This window comes from Thunnus albacares, chromosome 20 (assembly GCF_914725855.1).
Source record: "Thunnus albacares chromosome 20, fThuAlb1.1, whole genome shotgun sequence".
NCBI lineage: Eukaryota > Metazoa > Chordata > Actinopteri > Scombriformes > Scombridae > Thunnus > Thunnus albacares.
In genome coordinates, this window is record NC_058125.1 from 19,454,316 (window position 1) to 19,464,062 (window position 9,747).

Here is a 9,747-nt window from a genome sequence, read left to right on the forward strand (position 1 = left end):
TTGAGAGGATTGATACGAATCTCATGTCTGAGCTGGGAGGCGATTAGCTTAGCATAAAGACTGGAAGCAGGAGGAGACAGTTAGCCTAGCTTGCCAACTAACACCACTAAAGCTCACTGATTAACACATTATTATCTTGTTTGTTTAATCTGTACACAAACAGAAATGTATAAACAATTAGTGGTTTAGTTATAGGCTATTTCTTAGCCAACAACAGCCTGATGCACACACATGGTCGGCGTGAACTTTGCTAGCTACCTTACAGCACCAACACATCCTCATAATTAAACAACAGTATAGGTCTAAAATTCAGCACAGGCATAGTTACATTTATGCCATCTAGTGGCCGTGGTAATACACTCCAAAATAACCCATATAAATATATATGTCTATGTATATATGTACCATAATATAAATAATTATGTTTTATGGTGTGACAACACTGTGGTTGAGGTCTGGTTAGGTGCAGGCACAAAAAACACTTTGTTAGGGTCAGGTAAAGATCATGGTTTGGGTTAAAATGATCACTTGAAACTTCCTTAAAGTTAAGCAAACTTTGTCATCATGGCAACAGTAAACACAACAATGTTATGTTTTTTTTTTAAAATGTCCTGACTCGTGGTTGGAAACATGACACTCGTGGTTTTAAACGGGAAGTGAGCATTGGACTGTACAGTACATTTGGTACACAGACAAAGTCCAGAGGTAAAGCTGTGTGAAAAACACAAAGTGAAATTTGCATTTGGTCTGAACACAACTTCAGAGGTGTTGGTTCACATATTTTTGAGCCTTGAACAGTTTTTATGTTAACCTAAGCTAATCAGCTCCTGCCTACAGCTGTACTATACTATACTATAATCTTTATTTTTTATGATAGCAGTGTATCAAACAACAATGTGTAATGTCAGAGGCATTGCTAGTAGTGATGAACCTACAGAGAATTATCAGTGACTCGGCTTTATAGTGAGTTTCAGCTCATTGTTTAGCTGTCAAACTGCAACTTCACAGTTTTGGTTCACTCTCAGCGCTCTCATAGCGTCATTTTAAGCTGCGGCAGGCAGCTGTTTCCAGAGAAAAAGCACTAAGAACTGACTGTACATTGCCTGCTCAGCACCAAACAGCAAACAAACACAGTTAGTGACTAGCTGGTGAATGGGTGGAGTATTTATCATCAGTTAATGCAGGTTTAAGGTACAGATATAAAAGTGATATCAAATCAAATAAGATGTCGTTCCTCACCCCTTTCATTTGAATTGAACAAGTGTAAGTGCACTCTGCCTGCCTTGAAGGGTAAACTGGACCAATAAACAACAAAAAACAAAGCCTTCATACCAAACACGTGTACACACACACTCACAACCTGTACACTCTCACACACACACACACACACACACACAGAGTCTCAACAGACATAAACTTGTGTTGGCTTCTGTGTGTGACCTCAGTGTGACATGATGAATGACCAAATCAGAAGCGTAATGAAACACTGCACATTCGCCTGCTGCTGCTTCCATGTATGCATCATGTGTGTATGCCTGTGTGTGTGTGTGTGTGTGTGTGTGTGTGTGAGTGTCCAGGACCTCAATCAGAATCACAGGTGACCCGGTGTCTCGCTGAGCCCCCGAGGTATGACAACACCAGATAATTACCAGTGACCCCCCACCTCGTAAAATCAACCAAGGAGAGAAAGCGAGTGGTGATGAAGAGGAGAAATGACCTTGAAACTGCTCCTATATTTAGGTGACCATTAATGGCCTTCTCTCGCACCTCCTCACTTTTCTTCCACTGATCAGACAGAGTGCTTTTTAGCTGCCTGGGGGCAGCTTTTTGTAATTGTTTTCAATGAGAGTGAAGCTTTTTGCTCACTGCTTTAGCGTTGCTGAGCGCCTTCAGCTCTATGCGCCTAACGTTTTTGCAGGAGCGCCCTGAATGCCTCGAGTTGTGGACAAACTGGTGGTGGCTTTTGCTAAATACCCACAGCTATATAACTTTACCAACCATAGTTATGGTCTTAACAGCTACTAACTAGCTAACTAATGATGTTAAAAAATAAACAGTACAGATCTGTGAGTTTACTTCACAGCAAAAAAACAAAAAAACAGTTAGGTTAGGGACAGGTGATTTGGTGGTTGCCTAGCAGCAATAAAAATAAAAAAGACAGAGCAATCTGCTCTTCTTTTAAATTGTAGGCTTCAACAAAAAAGGCAGTGTGTTATGCCTTGCGTTTTGCAACCTGCAAAAAGTGCTCTGCGTGATCGGGGCCTTAACCTTTAACCCCCCCACACACCCTCTTGACCTCCTTTAATTCTTTGTCCGTTCCTCCGTACCTGAGGGAATTTGATCATTATCTGAACGATACTCTGCTGATTCAACTCGACCATAAACCTGTCAGCATGCCTACATCTGTGAGGACTGGTTACACATGTTTCTGGGACACATTTACACACACACACACACACACATACACACACATACATTTATGGACACCCACGCATACAATCTTTGTCTCATGAGAAATGGTATTAATACCTGGCAGGCTTTAAAATGTCAGCCAGTCTCAAACAAAGTGCACAAAGACCCAATTTATTTATGGATCTGACAAGTCTCATGTCTTTCTGCTCTTGAGCTATTTTCGCTTTCAAAGTGTGTCTTTACAAGGAGGAGGAGGAGGAGGAGGAGGAGGAGGGGGAGGAGGAGGTGGGATGCAGATGAAGATGCAGACAGACGGACTGACCAAGTGCTGGGTAAACTGTGCGGGCCAGCGGCCAAAGAGATCAGCCGTGAAGCCCTGAGGAGTCTGTATTTCAACTCATACTTGGGGTAAAATGTCCCTCAGGATGCTTCTTCCTTTTCTGACACATGGCTTTGATAAAAGAGTTGCATTGGATGATAAAAATACCACAAATGTGGGTTAATCACAAATCTGCATGCAGCCCTGATGGCTGCTTTCTAATATGAGCTGATAGAGTTTTGTCTGTACTTCCTTTGTCTTTTCATTCGCACTCTCTGTCTTCCTCTTTTAGTATTCACCTCCACAGTCACACACACTTTAGTCCAATCTCCAGAGCTGTTTACTCATTGAGTGATGATTGCCTGTTTAAACATCTGTCCTCACCAGTGTACACAGCTACACACATGCACACAAACACACACACACACAGCTTAATGTCTGATTGTATCTCAGAAAGGCGGCAACCTCATTGTTAAGATCTGGAACTAGAAAATGCAACAATAATTAACATAGATTTAAAGTAATCACACATAATATAGTATTGGGCTAACAAAATGCCTTTTATGCATGAGCTGGTTGTGTTTGACTTGAGCTTCCTGGATTGGACACACAATTCTTATATTTTCTGTATTAAAGTAGAGTTTGTTTTATCTATATTCTCCTTCAAATGGAACTGCTGCAGTGTTGCACTGGACTTTGTGGTTTCATTGTGGAAATCTAGTAAACATTATGCTTGGCATTCCAGTCACTTACACAACAAGCTGACATACACACATTATCCTCTCTACAGATCCAACATTTTGGGATGGGTTTTTTGTCCTCAAAAAATGTGAAAAGTCTCTGCACACCTGAATATGTGACAAGTGTCTCAGTGGAAAGCACAACTCAAATGAAAATGAGAAAACTCCAGTGCACCGTCTTGCTTACTGCTGGAACATACTGTACTGTGCAAACATTTTAGGCACTTGAGATGTTTAGATTCTTATACATCACGCATTATAAATCGTGGAGGCGTCTGATCGGTCCCAAATTTATTCTGCAGCATGACAACAACCCCAAACATACAGCCCGAGTCATAAAGAGCTATGCTCAGCGACAAAAGGAACAAGGAGTCCTGCAACAGATGGTTTGGCCCCCACAGAGCCCTGACCTTAACATCATGCAGTCAGTCTGGGATTACATGAAGGGACAGAAGCAACTGAGACGCCTAAATCCACAGAAGAAATGTGGCAACTTCTCCAAAATGCAGGAACAACCAACCTGTCAAGTACCTTGAAAAACTGTGTGCAGGTGTACCGAGGAGAACTGCTGCTGTTTTAAAGGCAAAGCCGCTCACAGCAAATATTGATTTGATTTAGGTTTCTTCTATTTACTGAACTTTGCATGAAGTTAGATGATAAGTAAAAGATATTCATGGCATTATTTTTGAAAGCATCCTCACTTTACTTTTAGTGCCTAAAACTTTTGCATGGTACTGTACGTTTCAGGCAGTTAGATCTTGATAAGGACAAGCATCACAACAGTTTCATAAATACACGAAGGTTGATCAGACTGAAATGTTGTAAACTAATAAATATTCCAGCAGTAAGCGAGACAGTATGCAGGTTTTTTTCTCATTTTTATTCAAGACTAGCTAGATGTCATTAGCTATTAGCTTGATCATTAGCTAGTAGCTAACTGTCTGTCTGGTGCTAGCAGGTATCGTAGTGTAGGTATGTAATGAGAAAGCTGAAACTGAATCATACACTAAATCAATTAATTAAAACCAAACAATGAGTTAAAAGAGGCTAAAAAGTTACTTCTGTGTGTCTTTACCACCTTGACTGACCCTTATACCTTATACCGTATACTGTACTCATTTGATTTGTTGTTAAAATAAAATAATATTGACTGGTGCAGATTTAAGTTTGTTTAAGTCATGAGAACAGTCCTACTAGATGACTAACAAGAAAAAACATTTTTAAAAATACAATTTTAACAAGTTGGAATTTTATTGGTGGTGAACTAAAAGCTATCAAATGTGTCTTGTTAATGCCACAAGTAGGCAATAGGCGATGTGGATAATTTATCTTAGTCTTACCCAGTGATGTTGAAAATTGCTAAAATGCAGCTTTAATAGTTCCCTTCCTTCCTCAAACATGCATTAGTCCAAGAAAACAATGTTCCAATGACTGATTCTGGTGAATATTCAACTAAAATGTAGCTCTACCTTTGACACAGCAGACCTTACAATCCTAATTAACTGTCTGGAAAAAACGTGTCAGCAACACAGACCATGACTTCTAGTGCATATGTTCCCGTAAAAAAAAAAGAATCTCAGTTGTAGTCTGAAACGCTGGCTCATGTCTGGCTCTCTCTGCACTTGTTTCTGCTCCTCAAGGCTTGGTTTGTGGACACACTGTTTTAAATTTGCATTCTTCCTTTAGGGCACATCATTTGTAAGCATGATCATTTGTAAGCATAAAATCGTGTGTAATTGCTATGTGGATGACACTGCTTTGTGTCCCATGGAAACAAGGTGATGCTAGCGAACCTCACGCACACTATGGCTTGTTATTTCTCGGATATGAAGTGCTGGATGTGTCAGAACGTCCTCCAACACTGTGACATAAAATCAGAACACCATTATCAGTAACAAAATCCACAGGATCTATGTCAAGATTTTTGTGGTATTTGGCTTGGAGCTGTCTTTCATTAGTCAGATAGTCGTTCAGTCGTTCTTTCTTTTAGAACATCTCTAAAATTAGAGGTTTCATTCTTATGCTGCTCTTCAGATGGTTATCTATTCTTTTATCTTTAATCATAGACTAGTGTAACTCCCTCTACTTCACACTATCAAAGCTATTTTATTCCTGCAAGGCTTTTATCTAACTCCTGGATAGATCATATTGCCCGTATCATTGCTTGTGTTTAATGGTTGCCTGTCAGTTTTAGAGCTGCTGAGGTTTAAGGATCTTTGGGTTTAAGACCCAAGAGGGACCAGGCTTTAGCTTTCCAGTCTTGTCACTTTTCAATTTTTTAAAAAACATGCTTTTTTTAAACTTAAAGTATGTTTTATTCCTAATCTTTTGATTTCTTTTATAGCTTTTATAATATTTTCACTTTTTCTTCTTTTATTTTCGTTTTAGTCCTCATAATTACAATTTAGTTTCAACTTATTATTGTGAAACACTGTGATCCTTAAGCTCCCACACTTGAACTCAATTTGTAAGTTATTCCTGTCTGATATGAGAATACAGCACAGCAGTATAGTTAACGTTGGGCGTCTTTGCCTTGATTTCATCACTACCGGGAGCCTACATGCATGTAAGCCTGCGCAGAGAGAGATTGGGGGTTGATGATAGCAGACATCTTCCCTTCCCCGAAGACTAGAGTCAGAGCTTATAGGTGGACCCTGGAGCGAAGGTGGAGCTGATTAAAAGCTTAGCAAGCAGCAGTGATACTTGCAGGAAGCCGTGAAGCAGCGACTGCACTGGCAGAGCGGAATAAGAACAAAGCATTTTAGAGGCAAGAAAAGAAAAACAGCAGCATCAGTCGTTTGTTCAAATGTCTAAAATGACAGATGTTTAAGTTTACTTGACAAAGACATCTGGTGGCTGTGAGAATTATCATTCTTCCCTGTTTGGAGCAACGGCAGAAGCTGTGTGATGTTATTACAGAGCAGCAAACCCTCAAACTTAACCAATTTTTTTTTTTTTAACCCAAACTGAAATCTTTTCTTTACCTTAGTCTTGTTAGTTTTAAACTTAACCAACCCTTTACACAGTTGAAGCAGATCAGAAAATGCTCATGTGAACAGGAGTGGCTGCCGTAGGGCACCGCCCTCCTTGAGCCACAATTAATAATAATATTATAGTAATAAAAGTTATACAAATTTTCAATATTTGTGTGTTTGAAATATGGAATGCACCCAGTAATATGTGTTAAATATGACAGAAAATCATCTACACAAAATATATGCTTAGTTTCCTGCATGTCTCAACCGTGGGGCAATGGAGTAATAGTCCACAGGAGGCGGGACTGTGTAGCAGTTTAGCCAATTGCTGATTCACGATACGACTGTATGACATAAATTTAGCCAATCAGCGTCCTCAAATCTAATCTGAAAAGCGTGATTATATTATTGCTCCAAGCAGGATGTAGCGCGTCCTTGAGCCACTGCAGGACTAGTCTCTGTGGGCGCCATTATAACTACATGACAATGAGCACGATCACTACTCCTCCAAGACCCAAACCTAACTTGGTAAAATCTCTCCTCTAAGATCCGTTTGAGAGGAGATCAACCTGACCTCACAATCAGACAGCAGGCTAGCAAAAAAGGGAAGCAGTACATGCGAGTACACCAGAAAGGCCTGGTTAGCTGGAGTCATGCTAATGCCTTATTTTGCTTTCCGTGCTTGCTTTTTAAAACAGTGGGGACAGATCCAGTATGGACAGTTAGGGGAGTGGGAGATATGAAGCACATGTCACATGAGAAAGCAAGGAAATATGAGAACACCAGGGCACACATGGATAATTCTGTCAAGCTAGCCACATTAGGCAGAGTGAACATCGCTACCCAGCTGGATGATGGCCACAGGAAGTTTTGGAGGGCTTTTGAGTTGGCCTTGTGTGGGCATGACGAGAATGAGTCCACAGACAACCCTTGCATTTTCAGGGGATTGGTGGATTTTGTTGCCTCCGTAGACAGTGTGCTGGAGGAGCACCTTAAGACAGCTACCGTTTCAAAAGGCACGTCAAAGATGGTGCAAAATGAGCTGTTGGACTGCATGCTGTCAGTGCTAAAGGATTACATTCTGGAGGAAGTAAAGAATGCTGATTTATCGCCATTCAAGCAGATGAGATGACATTTCCACCCACTGCCAGCTGGCGCTTGTGCTATGCTACATCATCGCCAACAGTAACGTCCAAGAGCGGTTTTTCGAGTTCATTACCATCCAGAACGCAACCACCAACACCATCACTACTGCACTTCTGGAGAGGCTAAGCACCATACTCCCAAAGGGACAAAAAGCCAAACTTATTGACCAAGGGTTACTGTACAGGGTTACTGTAATGAGGGGAGCCACTGGCAGAGTGCAGCGTAAGATAATGGATGTCTACGAAAATGCTCACTGAATCCACAGCTATGCGCATGCAGCAGGCAACACATCCCCTGGATCGGCACTTTTTTTTCTGACCTTGGTGGATTTTCTTCTTCTCCAGGCTCCCCAGGGCTCCTGTAACACAATGGAAATTCCACATTCGTGTTGTAAACACTGTGTACCAGCACAAGGATGACCTCCTAAAGTGTTTCCAGACTATCAGAGACTCTGGGAACTTTGATCCCCCAACTGACAGAGAGGCTGGGGGCTTTGTGAGGATGCTTGAAGATGAAGCTTTCTGTTTTTTCCTGGCATTGTTCCACAATATCATGCCAAATGTGGACATGATAATCAACCAGCTGCAGAAAAGGAACATTGACCCTGTGTTAATTAAAGCACTTGCTCAGAGGTTCACAGCATACAAATGATCAGGTAAATAACTATTTACTATTGGCTGATAAAGCTGTTGTTGTCAGAAAGATGAGTTGTTCACCTCCAACAGTCTGTAAAAGCCAAAATCTACCTCGTCACCAAAGTGCATAGAGTTCATCACAACTATATTTGTTTTAATATTTTAAAAAGGAAAGAGAAGAGACATTCAGATTTGGTTAATAACGCAGGTAAAGTTGTTATTAAGCACAGTTTGTAATAACATGTGTATTCAGGTGTCCACCAGGTCAATCTAGAAGAGGCCTCGTTGTTATTGTAGATGGCAAGTTAGCAACTTAAACTTTATTTTTTTGACCTGGGCCTCCATTTCCTTTCTGTGTGGGGACAATGCATCTGACCAGCAGCACCAGCAACAGAGGATGCTGGGACCAGGAGAACAACAGAGCAGCACAGTGGCTCAGCGATTAATACTGTCTCCTCCCAGCAAGAAGTTCCTGGGTTTGAATCCCGGCTCGAGCAGGGCCTTTCTGTGTGGAACTTGTGTGGTCCATCAAAAACATGTATATTAGGTTAATTCTCCTGTCAGTGCCCCTGACCACCACACAATGGCTGCCCACTGCTCCTCAGGGATGGGTTAAATGCAGAGAACAAATTTCACTTTGTTGTATGATTGTATGTGACACTAAAACCTGATTTACAACAGAGGATGTTTCCCCCAGAATTGTTTTCCAGGCCTGGTGGTATGCAGCCCCCCCTAAAAAAAACAAACAAACAAAAACAGACACGGCACACAGGATGGCATATTGCCACAGCTAACTTCGGTCGAATGATTCAGCAGGCAGTCCGCAATTTATATTTGCATTTATATATTTGTTCACTCGGTAGATAGGTTTATGACAGAGCAGTCACAAGCAGCATGATGATTTTTTTTTTGTCATACATACGCATAGGAAAGAAATTCTGTGTAGAAGGCATCCTCACATATAACTGAAAATATGTGGTTTATTTATTGAAAAGCTCCTGTAGACATTGTTTTGTTAGGAAAACCAATAGGGAGTAAAAGATCAGGAGAAGTAAACATACTGTAAAGTGCAACTAGGAATAATGGCATTAAAACCTTTGGAGTCATTTACTTGACTTGGACATAGACATGTGTTCAGTCAGAATCACTTTTATCATAATAGCTTTATTGCAAATTTAAGCTGATGATGTACTGAATGTAGATTTGTTCCCACAGCACAGCGTGAAGTTCCCTGATGCAGTGTGTGAAACAGTGGAAGCTTACCCCATGTTGATCAAGGCCAAGCTCAAAACAAAACTGTCCCTCATGTATGAGAACAGTGAGTTCAAGGTTTGCAGTGGTGCAGTTTCATAGAGAACAACCGTCAGAGCACTTTCACAGAGACTGTCAATCTTCTCAAGATCCTCATCACCACGCCAGTGACAACAGCTGAATCCGTGAGGTGTCAGGATCAAGACCCTCCTGAGAGACACCATGACACAGGATCGCCTTAATGCTCTGGCTATGCTCTCCACGGAGAA